At 51.6% G+C, this 20,388-nt stretch overlaps 2 long non-coding RNA genes across 3 annotated transcripts; both read right to left on the bottom strand.

The window, feature by feature from the left end:
• Window positions 1-6,488: 6,488 nt before the first annotated feature.
• On the bottom strand, window positions 6,489-9,650 carry LOC111946162 (uncharacterized). The gene is made up of 4 exons (XR_015278762.1): window positions 9,556-9,650; window positions 9,420-9,464; window positions 8,509-8,552; window positions 6,489-7,873 (listed from the first exon to the last, which is right to left on the bottom strand). It is a non-coding gene; the product is annotated as an uncharacterized LOC111946162 (long non-coding RNA).
• Window positions 9,651-9,690: 40 nt separating this feature from the next.
• LOC147649577 (uncharacterized) lies at window positions 9,691-15,573 on the bottom strand. Of its 2 annotated transcripts, XR_015278753.1 has the most exons (12): window positions 15,498-15,573; window positions 14,950-15,034; window positions 14,016-14,207; window positions 13,083-13,144; window positions 12,961-13,004; window positions 12,700-12,866; window positions 12,537-12,616; window positions 11,398-12,466; window positions 11,276-11,319; window positions 11,116-11,181; window positions 10,852-10,931; window positions 9,691-10,779 (listed from the first exon to the last, which is right to left on the bottom strand). It is a non-coding gene; the product is annotated as an uncharacterized LOC147649577 (long non-coding RNA). The 2 variants fall into 2 exon arrangements; XR_015278752.1 differs by lacking the exons at window positions 14,950-15,034; window positions 15,498-15,573 and adding an exon at window positions 14,297-14,459 and having other exon boundaries at window positions 12,801-12,866; window positions 13,083-14,207.
• Between the last annotated feature and the right edge of the window lie 4,815 nt (window positions 15,574-20,388).

The raw sequence follows: 20,388 nt of genomic DNA, 5'->3' as shown, positions 1-20,388 counted from the left end.
TAACCCTAACCCTAACCCTAACCCTAACCCTAACCCTAACCCTAACCCTAACCCTAACCCTAACCCTAACCCTAACCCTAACCCTAACCCTAACCCTAACCCTAACCCTAACCCTAACCCTAACCCTAACCCTAACCCTAACCCTAACCCTAACCCTAACCCTAACCCTAACCCTAACCCTAACCCTAACCCTAACCCTAACCCTAACCCTAACCCTAACCCTAACCCTAACCCTAACCCTAACCCTAACCCTAACCCTAACCCTAACCCTAACCCTAACCCTAACCCTAACCCTAACCCTAACCCTAACCCTAACCCTAACCCTAACCCTAACCCTAACCCTAACCCTAACCCTAACCCTAACCCTAACCCTAACCCTAACCCTAACCCTAACCCTAACCCTAACCCTAACCCTAACCCTAACCCTAACCCTAACCCTAACCCTAACCCTAACCCTAACCCTAACCCTAACCCTAACCCTAACCCTAACCCTAACCCTAACCCTAACCCTAACCCTAACCCTAACCCTAACCCTAACCCTAACCCTAACCCTAACCCTAACCCTAACCCTAACCCTAACCCTAACCCTAACCCTAACCCTAACCCTAACCCTAACCCTAACCCTAACCCTAACCCTAACCCTAACCCTAACCCTAACCCTAACCCTAACCCTAACCCTAACCCTAACCCTAACCCTAACCCTAACCCTAACCCTAACCCTAACCCTAACCCTAACCCTAACCCTAACCCTAACCCTAACCCTAACCCTAACCCTAACCCTAACCCTAACCCTAACCCTAACCCTAACCCTAACCCTAACCCTAACCCTAACCCTAACCCTAACCCTAACCCTAACCCTAACCCTAACCCTAACCCTAACCCTAACCCTAACCCTAACCCTAACCCTAACCCTAACCCTAACCCTAACCCTAACCCTAACCCTAACCCTAACCCTAACCCTAACCCTAACCCTAACCCTAACCCTAACCCTAACCCTAACCCTAACCCTAACCCTAACCCTAACCCTAACCCTAACCCTAACCCTAACCCTAACCCTAACCCTAACCCTAACCCTAACCCTAACCCTAACCCTAACCCTAACCCTAACCCTAACCCTAACCCTAACCCTAACCCTAACCCTAACCCTAACCCTAACCCTAACCCTAACCCTAACCCTAACCCTAACCCTAACCCTAACCCTAACCCTAACCCTAACCCTAACCCTAACCCTAACCCTAACCCTAACCCTAACCCTAACCCTAACCCTAACCCTAACCCTAACCCTAACCCTAACCCTAACCCTAACCCTAACCCTAACCCTAACCCTAACCCTAACCCTAACCCTAACCCTAACCCTAACCCTAACCCTAACCCTAACCCTAACCCTAACCCTAACCCTAACCCTAACCCTAACCCTAACCCTAACCCTAACCCTAACCCTAACCCTAACCCTAACCCTAACCCTAACCCTAACCCTAACCCTAACCCTAACCCTAACCCTAACCCTAACCCTAACCCTAACCCTAACCCTAACCCTAACCCTAACCCTAACCCTAACCCTAACCCTAACCCTAACCCTAACCCTAACCCTAACCCTAACCCTAACCCTAACCCTAACCCTAACCCTAACCCTAACCCTAACCCTAACCCTAACCCTAACCCTAACCCTAACCCTAACCCTAACCCTAACCCTAACCCTAACCCTAACCCTAACCCTAACCCTAACCCTAACCCTAACCCTAACCCTAACCCTAACCCTAACCCTAACCCTAACCCTAACCCTAACCCTAACCCTAACCCTAACCCTAACCCTAACCCTAACCCTAACCCTAACCCTAACCCTAACCCTAACCCTAACCCTAACCCTAACCCTAACCCTAACCCTAACCCTAACCCTAACCCTAACCCTAACCCTAACCCTAACCCTAACCCTAACCCTAACCCTAACCCTAACCCTAACCCTAACCCTAACCCTAACCCTAACCCTAACCCTAACCCTAACCCTAACCCTAACCCTAACCCTAACCCTAACCCTAACCCTAACCCTAACCCTAACCCTAACCCTAACCCTAACCCTAACCCTAACCCTAACCCTAACCCTAACCCTAACCCTAACCCTAACCCTAACCCTAACCCTAACCCTAACCCTAACCCTAACCCTAACCCTAACCCTAACCCTAACCCTAACCCTAACCGTGAAAGTGAAAGTGAAAGTGAAACCGAAAGTGAAACTGAAACCGAAAGTGAAAGTGAAAGTGAAACCGAAAGTGAAAGTGAAACTGAAACCGAAAGTGAAAGTGAAACCGAAACCGAAACTGAAACTGAAACCAAAAGTGAAAGTGAAACCGAAAGTGAAACTGAAACTGAAACTGAAACTGAAAGTGAAACAGAAACTGAAACTGAAACCGAAAGTGAAAGTGAAACCGAAAGTGAAACTGAAACTGAAACTGAAAGTGAAACCGAAAGTGAAAGTGAAAGTGAAACCGAAACTGAAACTGAAAGTGAAACCGAAAGTGAAAGTGAAACTGAAACTGAAAGTGACACCGAAAGTGAAAGTGAAAGTGAAACCGAAACTGAAAGTGAAAGTGAAACCGATAGTGAAAGTGAAAGTGAAACCGAAACTGAAAGTGAAACCGAAAGTGAAAGTGAAAGTGAAACTGAAAGTGAAACTGAAAGTGAAACCGAAACTGAAAGTGAAACCGAAAGTGAAAGTGAAAGTGAAACCGAAACTGAAACTAAAAGTGAAAGTGAAACTGAAACCGAAAGTGAAAGTGAAACTGAAAGTGAAAGTGAAACTGAAAGTGAAACTGAAACTGAAACCGAAAGTGAAACTGAAACCGAAAGTGAAAGTGAAAGTGAAATCTAGAACCCGATCTAGAACCCGATCTAGAACCCGATCTAGAACCCGATCTAGAACCTGATCTAGAACCTGATCTAGAACCTGATCTAGAACCCTGACCTAGAACCCTGACCTAGAACCCTGACCTAGAACCCTAACCTGGAACTTTAGCCTGGAATTGCAACCTGGAACTCGAGTCTGGAGCTGTAGCTTTGAATTTCAGATTAAATATGGCGGCTGCTAAGTATTTCCGGCAAAAACATGGCTGCGCCTATCAGTTTCCGGTTTAAAATGGCCGCGCCCATGTATTTCCGGTTTAAAATGGCCGCGCCCTGTATTTCCGGCAAAAACATGGCCGCCCCCATGTATTTCCGGTTCAAAATGGCTGCGCCCTGTATTTCCGGCAAAAACATGGCCGCGCCCTATATTTCCGGTTCAAAATGGCCGCGCCCAGCTGGTTATGCATAATTATAGTGTTGAGCTTGTGTGTGGCTTTGAAACGGGGCGCCGAGAAGCGCGAGAAAAACGGCACCGAATGCCGCGCTGCCGCGCGGCATTCGGTGCTGTTTTTCTCGCGCTTCTCGGCGCTGGGATTTGAGATTCTCGATTTGATTTTTTTCCGGGACAAAATGGCGCCGCGCATGCGCCGTGGGGGCTTCCGGGCGGGTGCCGTCGCGCCGGTGACGCGCTTCCGGTCAAGATGGCGGCGCCCGTGCCGGGGGGTTTACCGGAGCCGCGCGGCCGCGGGAGCGCCCCGCGCCGACCCGGAACGACCCTCCGGCGCGGTGGCGCGCGCCGGAGGGTCGTTCCGGGTCGGCGCGGGGCGCTCCCCTGGCCGCGCGGCGCTTGGGGGTGTGACGGTGATCGAGATTGTTTGGGCGGCTTTCGGGAGGGGTTTTTTGGCGTGGGGGTTCGGCGGGATGTGTGCGGGGTGTCGTGCTTGTGTTACTTTGTCGTTTTGTCGTGTTTCTGGGTTTATTTTATTTTAAAATATGATCGTTTATATTTTTTTACAACATGGCGGCCGTCTGACGTCATCGGGGCGGAGCGCCTTGATGGGCAGGCGGGGGGGCGGTGCCGGGGGGCGGGGCGGCGTGACGGACGGCTCGGGGGCGGTACCGGTGGGCGGGGCGGCCAGGAGGGCAGTTCCGGGCGGTTGCCGTGGTGCCGGTGACACAGTTCCGGTCAAGATGGCGGCGCCCGTGCCGGGGGGTTTACCGGCCCAGCGCCGCCGCGGGAGCGCCCCGCGCCGACCCGGAACGACTCGCCGGCGCGCTGGCGCGCGCCGGAGGGTCGTTCCGGGTCGGCGCGGGGCGCTCTCGCAGCGGCGCGGGGCTTGGGGGGGCGACGGTGATCGCGACTTTTTCCGCGGCTTCGGGGCGGGTTTTTTGGCGTGGCGGGGTCGGCGGCGTGTGTGCGGGGTGTGGTGCTTGTGTTACCGTGTCGTTTTATCGTGTTTTTGTATGTATTTTATTAAAAATCATAAGGTTGATATTTTTCATAAAATGGCGGCTGTCTGATGTCATCGGGGCGGGGCGTCGTGACGGACAGGTGGGAGGCGGTGCCAGGGGGCGGGGCGGCGTGACGGACAGCTGCGGGGCGGTGCCGGGGGGCGGGGCGGCGTGACGGGCGGCTCGGGGGCGGTGCCGGGGGGCGGAGAGGCGTGACGGACGGCTCGGGGGCGGTGCCGGGGGGCGGGGCCGCGTGACGGACAGCGCGGGGGTGGTGCCGGGGGCGGAGCCGCGGGGCGGGGCTGCGTGACGGACGGCGTCGGGGCGGTTCTGGGGGGCGGTGCCGGGGGTGCGGCGGCGTGATCGATGCTTCTGGGGCGGTCCCGAGGGGCGGAGCGGCGCCGGGGGGTGGTGTGGCGTGATGGGCAGCTCGGGGGCTCTGCTGGGTTTGAGGGGTGGTGTTTTGGTGGGTTTTGTGTTGATTGGTGGGGCTCCCGTTGTTGCTGGTGTGTTGGGAGTGGGGGTGCTGGGGTGGGGGGCTGTGTTTGGGGCTGGGGTGTGCTTGAGGGGTGGGGGTTAGCGGATGGGGGGAGTGCAGGAGGGGTGGGGGCTAGGCGATGGGGTTGTGTGTATAGGGGGTGGGTGCTAGTGGATTGTGGGTGCTAGGGGATGGGGGGGTGTGCAGTAGGGGTGGGGGCTGTATAGGGGGTGCGTGCTAGGGGATGGTGGGTGTATAGTGAGGGTGAGTGCTTGGGGATGGGGGCTGTGCAGGAGGGGTGGGGGAAGGGCTTGGGTGAGTGCTAGGGGAGGGTCATTGGTGTGTCAGGAGTGAGTGAGAGTGGGATAGGGGTGGGGACTAGGTATGGTGTAGGTGGGAGGGGGCGGGGCCCCCTATATAGTATATATACTATAAAGAAAAAGAATAAAAACTATAAGTCTGGTGCAGCAGTAGAAGGTTTCGTGCTCCCGGGGAGTAAGTGGTATGTACTTTATAATTTTTAATTTGTTTTTTTACTCCCCGGGAGCATGAAAGGTTCTACTGCTGCTTTTTCTAAGTTTAAAGTTTAAGCTAGAAAGCAAAAGAAGAAGTTAGAGAGAAGAGAAATGAGTTTAAGTTTGAGGGAAAGAAAATAGAGAGACTGAAGAGAAACAAAGTCAAAGGTACAGAGAAAAGGGAAACAGAGTCAAAGTGAAAAGAAACTAAGTCCAAGTCAGAGTCACAGAGAAAAGGGAAACAGAGTGAGAGCAAAAAGAAACTAAATCCAAGTCAGAGAGAAAAGGGAAACAGAGGGGGAGCAAAAAGAAACAGAGTCAGAGTCACAGAGAAAAGGGAAAGAGAGGGGGAGCAAAAAGAAACTAAGTCCAAGTCAAAGTCAGAGTCACAGAGAAAAGGGAAACAGAGTGAGAGCAAAAAGAAACTAAGTCCAAGTCAAAGTCAGAGTCACAGAGAAAAGGGAAACAGAGTGAGAGCAAAAAGAAACTAAGTCCAAGTCAGAGGTACAGAGAAAAGGGAAACAGAGTGAGAGCAAAAAGAAACTAAATCCAAGTCAGAGAGAAAAGGGAAACAGAGGGGGAGCAAAAAGAAACTGAGTCAGAGTCACAGAGAAAAGGGAAAGAGAGGGGGAGCAAAAAGAAACTAAGTCCAAGTCAAAGTCAGAGTCACAGAGAAAAGGGAAACAGAGTCAAAGTGAAAAGAAAGAGAGGGACAGTGGAGAGAAACCAACTCTACTTCCTTTCCATCTAACTCAGAGGCAGAGAGAAAGGAAACGGAGACAATCCCTGTTCACCGTAACTCGGAGTTACGGTGGAAAGGAATCGAGTCCAGTTGCTTTCTGTCTAACTCGGAGCTAGAGGGAAAGGAAACAGAGTTGGAGAGAAAAGAAACCGAGGGAGAGTGGAGAGAAACCGACTTTATTTCTTTTCTTTCTAACTCAGAGGCAGAGAGAAAGGAAACTGAGACAATTCCTGTTCACCGTAACTCGGAGTTACGGTGGAAAGGAAGCAAGTCCAGTTGCTTTCTGTCTAACTCGGAGCTAGAGGGAAAGGAAACAGAGTTGGAGAGAAAAGAAACAGAAAAATAGAGTGAGCAACAGTGACAGAGACTTAGAGAAAGTTAGAAAGAGATTGAAAAGCAAGAAATAGAATGAAAATAATGACTACACCACACCAAAAACACAAGAGCCAGGGGGGAGAGGGGGGAGGGGGATGAAGGTTTATTCACCTTTATTTAATGAATTTATTTACACTACAGCAAAACACAGAGAAACTGGAGACAAATGCATTACAATACAATCCATGTACACACTGAAAAATTCCTAATTCACATACAGAGTAATACAGCAAAACGCAGCAGCAAATGCAAATACAGAACAATACAAGCCAAATACATATTAACAGAATATAACTATTTCTACAGTTCTGGAAAGGTCAATACATGCTGTTTCATTATTACTGCTATGCCAAACCACAAGGAGCACACAGAAAACAGAATACTCATTCGCCACAGAAGCCGGCTTCAGCTCACACACGTACTCACCTTTGCTCTCCTCCCCACCACCCCGTTATAATCCTGCTGTCGTTGGTCCTCGGGAACGTGGTTCCCGGGAGCCTGAAAATCAGCCTGCCTGACGAAAACCTCGGTCCGGGGCCGGCCCGTGCCCAAACTTTGGCGATGACTGTCGCCTCGCAGACCGGCCGGGACCGAGGAAAAAAAACCCCAGCTGGGAGGGAAAAAAAAAAAACCCCCCCAGCTGGGGATTTTTTATTCTAAATTTAAAAGTGAATTGCAAGTCCTGGAAAGCAAAAGCCATACATACCAGGTTAGAACCACTCGACACACACACACACCCCCCTCCTACCCCACGGGAACTCGGTTCCCGGGGGGGCCTCAAATTCAGCCTGCCTGACGAAAACCTCGGTCCGGGGCCGGCCCGTGCCCAAACTTTGGCGATGACTGTCGCCTCGCAGACCGGCCGGGACCGAGGAAAAAAAACCCCAGCTGGGAGGGAAAAAAAAAAAACCCCCCCAGCTGGGGATTTTTTATTCTAAATTTAAAAGTGAATTGCAAGTCCTGGAAAGCAAAAGCCATACATACCAGGTTAGAACCACTCGACACAAACACACACCCCCCTCCTACCCCACGGGAACTCGGTTCCCGGGGGGCCTCAAATTCAGCCTGCCTGACGAAAACCTCGGTCCGGGGCCGGCCCGTGCCCAAACTTTGGCGATGACTGTCACCTCGCAGACCGGCCGGGACCGAGGAAAAAAAACCCCAGCTGGGAGGGAAAAAAAAAAACCCCCCCAGCTGGGGATTTTTTATTCTAAATTTAAAAGTGAATAGTAATTCCTGAAAAGCAAAAGCCATACATACCAGGTTAGAACCACTCAACACACATGCACACAAGCAGACCCTGACCCACCGACTCTCACAGACAGACACGCTCTGACACGCAGCAGGAGACTAACGCGCAGTGACCGCAACCCTTATTTGAAACACTCTGCTGAACAAAATGCCCTGAGATATCTTCTCACTGCTGCTTCTCAACATCAAACGGTAGATCCTCAGAAAATAGGCATCAGAGACCTGCAAGACAACACAAGGTGGTCAGTGAGGAATTCTATGGTAGCTATGACTCAGCCACCCTCTAGGCCCACATTTTCTACACAAAAACCTCATAGAAAAGAGGAACTGTAACCTTTTATAATTGTTCCACCTAACTCTAACTATGTGCCAGGGCAGGGCAGCTCCAAACCAATGCAGTTAAGGTACAGAGGCAGGCACAGTGCAGTTAAAGTCAAGTTAAGGTACAGAGGCAGGCACAGTGCAGTTAAAGTCAAGTTAAGGTACAGAGGCAGGCACAGTGCAGTTAGTTTTACAGAGGCAGGCACAGTGCAGTTAGTTTTACAGAGGCAGGCACAGTGCAGTTAGTTTTACAGAGGCAGGCACGGTACAAGGCAGTCGCAGGCGATGTCTGCCGGGTGAACGCGGCGATAGCTGTGGATGCAAAGGCCGGTTCCTCAGACAAAAAAATCCACGATGACGTCGAGAGGCTGAGATGGCCGATGACATGAAACACGAGACAACGGGAAGATGGATTGGAACTGCCCTGCCCGGCAAAAGCTCTGGCGAGCTTGCAAAGAAACCCTCTCCCTTGGCTTCAGAGGGGCCCATCCCACTACAGCCCTGTCCTCTAACTTAACTTCAAAATGCCAACTCACCTGCTCATCTCTGCTCCTTGCCGTGCTCGGGGCAACACCAACTCCTGCAAAGACAGAAAAGAAAAAAGCACTGAGTTACTGTCACAATGCACAAGGTGGAATTCCCAATGTGGTTCCTTTATTCCATCTTGGACTACAAAAGCTTGTCAGCCAACCAGGGACTGAAACAGAAGAAAAACCACTCAGTCCCACCTCTCGTACTCAAAGATCCCCTGTAAAGTTCTGAAGACAGAGCCCTCAAACGAGTGTGGGGTGCTTTGCCCTGAGGCATGTGCTGTTTTTAACAAATTCGAGTCACCTCCCTTGCTTTCTAGACACTGCTCACCAGCGTGGCAGGCTAGGGGCGGCTGAGGCGAAACGTCTTTCCTTTGATAATGACTGCACGATAAACCTGCAACCCCTTCTGTCTCTCAGAATCCTGTCCGTGACACCAATTCGTGTCAGGATCCACAAGGTGGGATTTGTGATGTGGTTCTTTCCTTCTATCTTAGAGAACTAAAGATTAGCAGCAAACCAGGGACTTTAAACAGAAAAACCTCTCAGTCCCACTTATCATACTCAAAGATCGCCTGTAAAGTTCTGAAGACAGAGCCCTCAAACGAGTGTGGGGTGCTTTGCCCTGAGGCATGTGCTGTTTTCAAGAAATTCGAGTCACCTCCCTTGCTTTCTAGACACTGCTCACCGACATGGCAGGCTAGGGGCAGCTGAGGCGAAACGTCTTTCCCCTGATACTGACTGCACAATAAACCTGCAACCCCTTCTGTCTCAGAATCCTGTCCGTGACACCAATGTGTGTCAGGATCCACAAGGTGGGATTTGTGATGTGGTTCTTTCATTCTATCTTCAAGAACTAGAGATTAGCAGCAAACCAGGGACTTAAACACCAAAACACACACAGAGCTTGCACCCACCTGTCCTCCAGCATCCTGAGCTGGGATATCTTGCAAGTAGACCACCTAAAATAAAAAAAACCCAAGGGATTAAAGTTGTAGCAGAAACTGAGACCCCAGCAAGAACAACTGCTTCTCTCCACCAACCGAGGCTCACCTTCCACCTGCTTCGCCTTCCCCGCTGCTATCCGGCTTTACTTCCTAGAAATAAACACAAAGAGCAGAGCTGTAACACAGTGACCGGTTCCAGCCCCGCCGCAAAGTAAAACCGTGACCAACCTTCTCAGGGGGACCCCGTCATCTGGGACAGGTGTTCTGCCAGGAGGTCAATCCATCTGCATCTGAAAGAAAGTTAGGAAAAAAGTCAAAGTGCTGCAGGGTAACTTCACAGCTCCAGACACCTGCTGCCAACATAAGAATACCAGCTAGACTCCAACTACAGCCCATATTACAAATCTCCAATTACAAGTGCCCGGGACTTGTCCTTAAACACCTACAACGGGCTGGGCGCCAGGGCAGAGCAGCTCCGGACCAAATACCACCAGACACCCGTGACACGTGAGACAAGGGGACATGACAAGGAGAGAAAACTCTCTGAGACAAGAAAGTCCTCATGAGGACCGAGAGAATGCTGAACGAGATGACCGAGGAGGGACCCGAGGCGAGCCTGCCGGGCTCCGGTGACCCCAGAGGAAAAAGACGCTAACGGAACAACTATTTTCCAAGAACCGCAGAGACGGATGCCCGAGAATCCTGTGGCTGGAAGCCTCTGCCTGCCTTTGAATCGGCACAAGTCCTTATCCACTGTAAAGAAACACTGCTGCATACAGCTGTTGACACAGCTGAGAACGAGACCTAAGAAAACATCCGATCACATGCTTCTAAAGACAGATGCGATTCTGACGCCTGTCCGAACTCCCGCATTGAAGCTTCGCCGGCGCTGGGCCGAGGAACGCAAAGATGGGAGATGAACGGAAGGACCCCAGGGTTTCTCATAAGCCCCTGGGAGGACTAAGGCAATAGAGATGTTACACAAGATGCACATAAGACACAGAAGGCATGAGAGACAAGTGACAACACACCCTGGGACTGCTCTGCCCTGCCTGCCTCAGCATTGCAAACCAAAGTGAGGCTTTCCCTCACTGGGGCCTATGGGGTCATTTCCAGAACCTCCCCATCCCCAAAGCTCACTCAAAAACCCAAACCGATCTGAGTCCTGACCCACCGCCCTGCTTTGATCCCCTCTGTGGGCTCCACTTATCTCTCAGAGGGCTGAAGATGTGAGTCACGGCGAGAGGCCAGTCGGGAGCCAAACAAAGCCACCTCGCTGTCTGGGAACTTCTTCTCTCACCGGGCTGTTGTCTCAGACAAGTATCATCACCTATGATAAAGAAAACCAAATATAAGTGCACAATCTTAGAGGCATATTCACCAAAACTCAACTCCTACTCACCAGCTCTTAGGAACTCCCAGGTCCTCCGGCCGCACGTTTCGGCCACGCTCCTAGGCGGATGCCGTCATCGCAGGGTACGCCTAGGATAAACGGAGAGAAGGCGATGTAGCGTCACTGAAAGTTGAGCGCGCTTTCGCCGCTCCTTCCAAAGCCCCCGACTTGCCGCAACTCCTCGGCCACGCCTAAAGGGTACCAGGACCGCACCGACACGTGGACGAGGTCGAGGCTTTGTCACGGACTCTGGTAATATTTGCTGAGGCTCACCAGAGAAGCAAACCGGGTCTCTTGGCAGGTCAGTGAGGGGGCCTCAGCACAGCATCAGGAGGCAGCCTAAAACACACCAACAAGCAGGGATGCTTGGAGTTGCACCAGAAACTGAGACCCCAGCAAGAACAACGGCTGCTCTCCACCAACCGAGGCTGACCTTCCACCTGCTTCGCCTTCCCCGCTGCTATCCGGCTTTACTTCCTAGAAATAAATACAAACAGAAGAGCTGTAACACAGTGACCGGTTCCAGCCCCGCTGCAAAGTAAAACCGTGACCGACCTTCTCAGGGGGACGCCCTCATCTAGGACAGGTGTTCTGCCAGGAGGTCCATCTGTCTGAATCTGAAAGAAAGTTAGGAAAAAAGTCAAAGTGCTGCAGGGTAACTTCACAGCTCCAGACACCTTCTGCCAACATAAGAATACCACCTAGACTCCAACTACAGCCCGTATTACAAATCTCCAATTACAAGTGCCCGGGACTTGTCCTTAAACACCTACAACCAGGCTGGGCGCCAGGGCAGAGCAGCTCCGGACCAAATACCCCCAGACACCCATGACACGAGGGGACATGACAGGGAGAGAAAGTCCTCACGAGGACCGAGAGAATGCTGAACGAGATGACTGAGGAGGGACCCGAGGTGAGCCTGCCGGGCTCGGGTGACCCCGGAGGAAAAAGATGCTAACAGAACAACTTTTTCGAAGAACCGCAAAGACAGATGCCCGAGAATCCTGTGGCTGGAAGCCTCTGCCTGCCTTTGAATCAGCACAAGTCCTTATCCACTGTAAAGAAACATTGCTGCACATAGCTGTCGACACAGCTGAGAACGAGACCTAAAAAGATCACGTGCTTCTGAAGACAGATGTGATTCTGACACGTGTCTGACCTCCCAAATCGAAGCTTCGCCGGCGCCGGGCCGAGGAACGCAAAGATGGGAGATGAACGGAAAAACCCCGGGGTTTCTCATATGCCCCTGGGAGGACTAAGGCAAGAGACACATTACACGAGATGCACAGAAGACACAGAAGGCATGAGAGACAAGTGACAACACACCCTGGGACTGCTCTGCCCTGCCTGCCTCAGCATTGCAAACCAAAGTGAGGCTTTCCCTCACTGGGGCCTATGGGGTCATTTCCAGAACCTCCCCATCCCCAAAGCTCACTCAAAAACCCAAACCGATCTCAGTCCCGACCACCGCCCTGCTTTGATCCCCTCTGTGGGCTCCACTTATCTCTCAGAGGGCTGAAGATGTGAGTCACGGCGAGAGGCCGGTCGGGAGCCAAACAAAGCCACCTCGCTGTCTGGGAACTTCTTCTCTCACCGGGCTGTTGTCTCAGACAAGTATCATCACCTATGATAAAGAAAACCAAATATAAGTGCACAATCTTAGTGGCATATTCACCTAAGAGACTCCTACTCACCGTCTCTTAGGAACTCCCGGGTCCTCCGGCCACACGCTTTGGCCACGCTCCGAGGCGGATGCTGTCATGGCAGGGTACGCCTAGGATAAACGGAGAGAAGGCGATGTAGCGTCACTGAAAGTTGAGCGCGCCCTCGCCGCTCCTTCCAAGGCCCCCGACTTGCCGCAACTCCTCGGCCACGCCTAAAGGGTACCAGGACCGCACCGACATGTGGACGAGGTCGAGGCTTCGTCACGGACTCCGGTAATATTTGCTGGGGCTCACCAGAGAAGCAAACCGGGTCTCTTGGCAGGTCAGTGAGGGGGCCTCAGCACAGCATCAGGAGGCAGCCTAAAACACACCAACAAGCAGGGATGCTTGGAGTTGCACCAGAAACTGAGACCCCAGCAAGAACAACGGCTGCTCTCCACCAACCGAGGCTCACCTTCCACCTGCTTCGCCTTCCCCGCTGCTTTCCAGCTTTACTTCCTAGAAATAAATACAAAGAGCAGAGCTGTAACACAGTGACCGGTTCCAGCCCCGCCGCAAAGTAAAACCGTGACCGACCTTCTCAGGGGGACCCCCTCATCTGGGACAGGTGTTCTGCCAGGAGGTCAATCCATCTGCATCTGAAAGAAAGTTAGGAAAAAAGTCAAAGTGCTGCAGGGTAACTTGACAGCTCCAGACACCTGCTGCCAACATAAGAATACCAGCTAGACTCCAACTACAGCCCGTATTACAAATCTCCAATTACAAGTGCCCGGGACTTGTCCTTAAACACCTACAACCGGGCTGGGCGCCAGGGCAGAGCAGCTCCGGACCAAATACCCCCAGACACCCGTGAGACAAGGGGACGTGACAGGGAGAGAAAACTCTCTGAGACAAGAAAGTCCTCACGAGGACCGAGAGAATGCTGAACGAGATGACCGAGGAGGGACCCGAGGCGAGCCTGCCGGGATCCGATGACCCCGGAGGGAAAAGATGCTAACGGAACAACTATTTTCCAAGAACCGCAGAGACGGATGCCTGAGAATCCTGTGGCTGGAAGCCTCTGCCTGCCTTTGAATCGGCACAAGTCCTTATCCACTGTAAAGAAACACTGCTGCATACAGCTGTTGACACAGCTGAGAACGAGACCTAAGAAAACATCCGATCATATGCTTCTAAAGACAGATGCGATTCTGACGCCTGTCCGAACTCCCGCATAGAAGCTTCGCCAGTGCCGGGCCGAGGAACGCAAAGATGGGAGATGAACGGAAGGACCTGGGGTTTCTTATAAGCTCCTGGAGGGCTAAGACAAGAGATATGTTACACAAGATGTACAGAAGATACAGAAAGCACAAGAGACAAGTGACAACACACCCTGGGACTGCTCTGCCCTGCCCGCCTCAGCATTGTTAGCTAAAGTGAGCCTTTCCCGCACTGTGGCCCCAGAGGCCATTTCTCAAACCTTCCCCCCCGCATAGCTGACTCAAAACCCCTAACCGGTGTGAATCCTACCCCACCGCCCTGTTTTAATCCCCTCTGTGACCACAGTCCTCGTCTTATCTCTCTGAAGTGAATCTGTGCGAGGGGACGATCCGCTGCTAAGGAAAGCTGCTGCGGGGGCGGTTCCCTTTTGTGTTTCGATGAATCTGCTGAGAGAATCTGAAGTATCGCACTTGATGTGACCTAGAACTTCTGGAAATTCTCCTAAAAAAAAAAAAAGCCAAGAAGAAGAGTCATTATAAAAGCATCTTATTGCCCCTGAACCCCCAACACAAAACCATGAACTTAAATACTCCCTGTATTCAATATTGTTTTCTTCAAGGTGTTTTCAAAACTTCTGCTGCTTCAAATGCCCAAAAAGATGCCTGCTCTTAGCAGGCTGAAGCAAATTAAAAGAGCCTCTTCACTGAAATGAGAGAGGAGCTCTTTACCCCTGCTGATTCCCCTGGAAGGAATAATGCCCCTTAGCACAGCCTGGGGTTAATATACCCCTAATTGGGCCCGCCTCTTTTTCCCACGATGCCTGGGAAAGGGGAGGCGGCAAATCCCACCGGGTATAAAAGCCCTCAGAGGGAGCGTAGCTGTTTGGCTCCTCTGAGTTAAATTTGAGGTAAGGAGCTCTGCGTAGAAGAAAACTCTTTGGGAAAAAAACAATGTTTTCTTTTCTGCTACAATTACTCAGGACAATGGAGCAAAGGAACAAAAAAAAGGTAAGAAGAAAAACTTTGTGTTTCAGCAGTGTTGCCAGCTAAGTTGGATAATTTATGGACTTCCATAATTATTTTTCAGTGATTACTAAGTAGCACTCCACCTGCGATTAATTAGGGTGGAGAAGAATAGTATTGATTTGAATGGTGTCTCATAGGGACCTTTAATCAGGGCTGTCTACATTCTAAATGAAAATAAGAAAAAGAATGGACTCCCAGGTGGCATTACCATTACATACCTGCTGGCCTCGCTCCCATTGGAGATATTTGGTGCCAGGGTGTGGGTAGAAGTGCCCTGAAATGCAGCTTTAAACCCTTGAAATGCTGGAAAAGGCAACGCTTAAAATGAGCAAATGGGACAGCTAACTCCATTTAAACAAATACAGTGGTAAATAAATGGCTTCTCCCCTTTAATTTAAACCCCTCAGATATTGGGGAAAAGAGTGGTTTTCCTCACTTTAAATCTCTCTGGTGATGGAAAAGGGGGCATTTTCCCCTTAATTCAGATCCATAAGGAAGCATCATCCATGCTTTCCCGTTCCACTTAAAGTGGGAAAAAATAGAAAATGGACAGTCTCTGTCAGTTGATACCTCTAACAGCACAGAAAAAGCACAGTTACCTCCCATTGAGACTATTAAAATTGCAGGGAAAGTGGATTCCTCTTCAATTTGAACACAGGCAATTGTGGAAAAGGAAGCTTTTTCCCTCAGCTTAAACCCCTTTTTTCCTGATAACCCATCCCTTTTATGGGGCTCTGAAGAGGGAGTGGTGAGGTAGAAGAGGTACCTCGGGATGGTGCTGAGCACCCTCGGGATGGTGCTGAGCAACCTCGGGACTAATCCTGCACTCTCGGGATGGTGCTCAGCACTCTCAGGATTGTGCTGAGCACCCTCGGATCTCATCCTGCACCCTCGGGATGGTGCTGAGCACCCTCGGGACCTGACAAGGTCTGGAACAGAGCCGTCCCCCAGCTGAGCTCCTGGAGTGACTATAGAATAGAATCATAGAATCATTAAATTTGGAAAAGACCTCCAAGAACATCAAGTCCAGCCTTCTCCATTCAGGAGGTTGGTTCTGGACTCCTTGTGCCTCAGGTGCCTCGAGATTGAACTATGAACTTAACTTGGTATTTATATATATTTTTATATGTTTATATATGTTATGGAGCACCAAAGTTGTGTGCAACAAGCTGACACGTAAGTTCATTAGGATGCAATTACTGCAATCAGAATGTAGGCTACTCAATTATTTTAGCAAGAAGGTGTAATTAACTGCAGGTTCATGTTGAATGCTGCCTGGTGCCAGATTTCGAGGATTGGCTTACATGGGTAAACACAGCAGTGGGGTTTTACCTAGAGCACAGCCACTAGCTGAGAGATGCAGACTGATGGAAAACAGCAGCGGCTGGATTGGTGGGAGACAAGCCAGAGCAAGACGAGAGGAGCAGAGCATCTTGTCCTTCACCTAGCATCCCAGCTGATAGAGCTGGAGCCTCTAGGGATGTGAGCTGAGTGCATCAAAATTTACTGGGTATAATCGCTGCTGAGCCGTTGCTGCCTCGTTATTTAAAAGCATGAATATTAACGAGTTCTTATAGCTTCTTTGGAAAGATCTGCCTGTTATGGCTTATAGATCATAGTGGTACTGGGAGAAAATAAAACTATGTCAAATCGTTTGCCTGTTGCTTGTTTGCAACTCTCCTTCAGGTCATGGGAGCCTGGACACTATTCTGGACAGGTAGTTTCCTCAGCATGTCTTCCACTTGTGAATTATTTAATGGGAAGCTTTGTCCTAGTAATGAGTGGAATATTCAGTGTGCAATTAATATCTCTGTTGCCCTCGGGCCTTCACAATCCTTGTCAAAATGTACATTGCACCTGTAAAAATTCCATACGGAGCAGCAGGCAGAGAGGTGGCTGTTCATGGACTGTGCATGGAGAGAAGGAAGAGAAAAAAGACAGGAAATCTTACAAGATTTGCTGCATACATAAAGCAGGAGACCATCATGGGCATGAGTGGCACAACAGGACCTGGGAGCTGTGGCACAGAATCCTGTATGGTGCTGAGCAACCTGGCCTGGGAAAGGAGTCCCTGCCCACGGCAGGGCTGAGGTAATGAGCTTTAAGGGCCCTTCCAATCCAAACCATTTTATGATTCTGTGAAGTTAATTTTGTTAATTGCTGTCCCTCATTCCCAGGGCAGTGCCATAGGTGCGTGAGTTCCGTGTCCCTGGTCCTGTTCCATTGTTTTAGAAGGAAGTTTCTGCAAAGAGCCTGATCTTCCCACAACTCATTTCCAACTGGAATTTAACAGATCCCCATCTGCCAAATAATAAATAAGAACCTTTACATGCAACACTCTGTTTCTTAAGCAGAGCTATAAACAAAGCCTAAATAGCAGCTAATTTAGGGAACACGGTTGGGAAGGCAATGTTGCCATAGCTGCAGCACACGAGTGGGATGAACACCCAGCCCCATGTAGTCAGGTCCCCTGTCATGGTTTAGGGCAAATTTGGGAGAAAACCTCCAATGAGCCCTCCCCACCCCGGGAAGCAAACATACGTAGCGGTTCCCAAAAACCAAACCTACTGCCAGGCTTAAAAGCACCACCGAGAGCTAGTCCCTGTGGCAGTGAAGGGCAGGCTGTGAAGGATTGCAGAAAATGCCTTATTACAACAAAATGACGTGGCTCTGGTTTTCATTATTTTCACTCTGTGGGGAAAGTCCAATGTGGTGAAGCTGGTGGCGTATCAAGGGCAGGGCCAGCAGCAGCAGCTGTTTCTTTCCCAGGGAGAGCAGAGCCAGACATGCTCACAGACTTCCCAGGCCAGCCTTTGGGCATGCACTGTTGGGGAAGGTGAAACAGGGAAACCTTATGAATGTGATTGTTTGGCACTAGATTGTGAAAATATGAAGGCTAGAATCAAAGTAGAAATGAAAGCCTGCTTTGAGTTATAGGATACTGAGTACTGGTTAACCAAAGAACAATAGCCTAGCCAGCTAGAGGAGAATCCCTGTTGATAAAACAATGTCCTTCTGCTGGTAAGAAGAGTCCAAAAGTAAAGAAGCAAGGAAAGAACTTGTAAAGCTCTGTAGAGTATAAAATGCAACACTGTATGTTAATACAGGGAAGCCCATAGGTTTCCGCAGGGCCCTGTGGCACTGAGAAGTGTGGCGAAGCCACATCTCTTCTGTGCTACACGGGATACCCCCCCTGCGTGGGTTTTTCGGGGTGCACGTTGCAGAGCAGCGTTTGAACCCCTGGTTTCCGCAGGGCCCTGTGACACGAGAGAGGGTGGGAAAGCCACGCCTCTCCTGTGCTACACGGGACACCCCCCCTGCGAGGGTTTTTCGGGGTGGACGTCGCCGAGCAGCGTCTGCACCCCTGGTTTCCGCAGGGCTCTGTGGCACTGAGAGGTGTGGCGAAGCCACGTCTCTTCTGTGCTACACGGGACACCCCCCCTGCGTGGTTTATTCGAGGTGAAGCTTGCCAAGCAGCGTCTGAACCCCTGGTTTCCGTGGAGCCCCCGTGGAGCTCAGGGGGGCGTTGCAAGGCGACGTCCCACCTGGGCTGGGCGGGGAAAGCCTCTACGTGGTCGAGCGAGGGGAAAACGCTGCCACAGCATCTGCACCCTGATCTCTCTAAAAGTTTTTCCGCTGCAGTGTCCAAACGTAGCTTTTAGACGACTCGGCAGCGTGATTATGTGCGAGTATTACTAAGTGACACCCGAGAACGGATGGGAGGTGCCTGGCTAGCACCCATCGCCCGAGCTCTGAGAGACGAGCCAACATCATTTAAATAAGAGGTGAGTCACAAACCAGTCTATCATGGGTCAGAACTGTTCAACCCCAGACAAAAAGCTGTATAAGCAACTAAAATTCTTACTGAAAGCCAGCCAAAGTAATTTGCCTAAACGAGAACTAAAAACCCTCCTAACCTGGACTCTAGTTAATTTCCCAAACGCAAAACACTCAGATTTTTTTACCAGAGATTTCTGGGACACAGTTGGTAATAAGCTTTTCAATAACATTTCCCGCCGAGATATGGCAGCCGCTAAACTCCTCCCAGCCTGCAGAGCACTGGTAGAAATGTGTGCTGCGAATACACAAGGCGCGACCAGCCCCACGTACCCCGTGACCTCCGTCTCTCCTACTCCTCCCCCCGACCACGCGGCCCCCGTACCCTCTCTCCCCGCCGGCCCCCCTCCCTTCCTGCCCGCTCGGACCTGTGTGCCCCCGCCCCCCGACCACGCGGCCCCCGTTCCCCCTACCCCAGTTCCGGCACGCTCCGTTCTCACCCGTCTCCCCGCCTTCCCCGTCCCACCGCCCCCCCGCTTTTGCCCCCCTCCTGCCGTCCCAGCTTCCCCCGATGCTGCGGTCCCGCCCCGTTCCACCGTCCCCGCGGCTATGGGCCCTGCCACCGCTGCGGCTCCGCCGATCCTCGGCGGCGCGATACCCGCGGTCCCGCCTTCCCCCGCCGACACCGTGGTTCCCAGCTGCGCCACCCCGCCCGCCCTCGGCATCGCGGTTCCTGCAGCTCAGCTCCCCTACACCCCCTCCGTGCTGCCCGCGCTGCCTTGGTGCCCCGCGGGCTCCGCCTTCCCGGCGTCCGTGGGGCCGCGGGCCCCGGCCCCGCCGCCGTCCAGCGACACCGTTCTGTGCGGTGCGGCGCGCGCCGATCCGAAATTCGCGCTGCCGCCCACCACTCCCCCATGCAGCCCTGCGGCGCTGACGTCATGCACGCATGCGCAGTCACCGCTTCTAGCGCCGATGCTCCTGCCGCCGCCGCCCCCGGGCCCCCCGTGCCACCCCCCTGTGCCAGCCTCTCAAACTGCGGAGGGGGAGAAAGAGAACAGGCACGGGACCCCGGCTCTACAACTGCTGACACCCGGGTTGCCTCTGCCACCGCCCAGCCCAGCCACTGTCGAGTCCCCGCCATGCGCCTTCACGCCCCCGCGTCCACCACCGAAGCCGTCCGAAGGCGGAACACGGCCCCCGCCTGTCTGCCCCACTGCTAACACCGGCACAGATCCCTTCTGTATCTGCTGCGCCAACAACTCTCCCCGACAATGTGACACAGGGACAGCCACGGCCACCTCGCACCGATGTGCTGCCACTTCCTGGTTCACCTACGCGGCCACCGTCACAGCCCCTGACAAAACAGCGCGCGCGACTCTTGAATCCCCTGCACCACCAGCAGCAGCCACGAAACACGGGGGAGAACGGGAGCGAGAAATGGAGGGAAATAAAGAAAGATTATTCACATGCAGATACTGTAGGACAAACAGTGACAGTTCAAGCAAAGGAACTTAGAAAGACTTTGAGAGAAAGTGATCTACCAGAGACGGTTCAAGAAAAAAAAAAAAAAAAAAAAACCCCAAAAAAACAAAATCCCGTTATTTGCATGAATGCGTGTTGTTTTTACCCTTTTGCTTTAATTTTTGTAGTAAAACTTTACCTGTAAATCAGTCCAAGATAAATACCTGGGTTGCCTTAGCCAAAGACTGCAAGCTTTGATACCATCTGTTTGTCTGATCATACTGTTCCCATTCATACACAGCTGCAAAATTTGAAAAATTTAGCCAACCAAACTCATTGATAATTCTAAAGTGAATCAATCTGACCGTCAAAAGTTAGAGAAGCTGGACAATTTGTTTAAAGGTTTAAGCTTTGCACCT

This window comes from Cyanistes caeruleus, chromosome 22 (genome assembly GCF_971803275.1).
Source record: "Cyanistes caeruleus chromosome 22, bCyaCae1.hap1.1, whole genome shotgun sequence".
NCBI classification, from domain to species: domain Eukaryota; kingdom Metazoa; phylum Chordata; class Aves; order Passeriformes; family Paridae; genus Cyanistes; species Cyanistes caeruleus.
The sequence above is the reverse complement of the archived record's forward strand: the minus strand, read 5'-3'. Positions and strand labels throughout refer to the sequence as shown.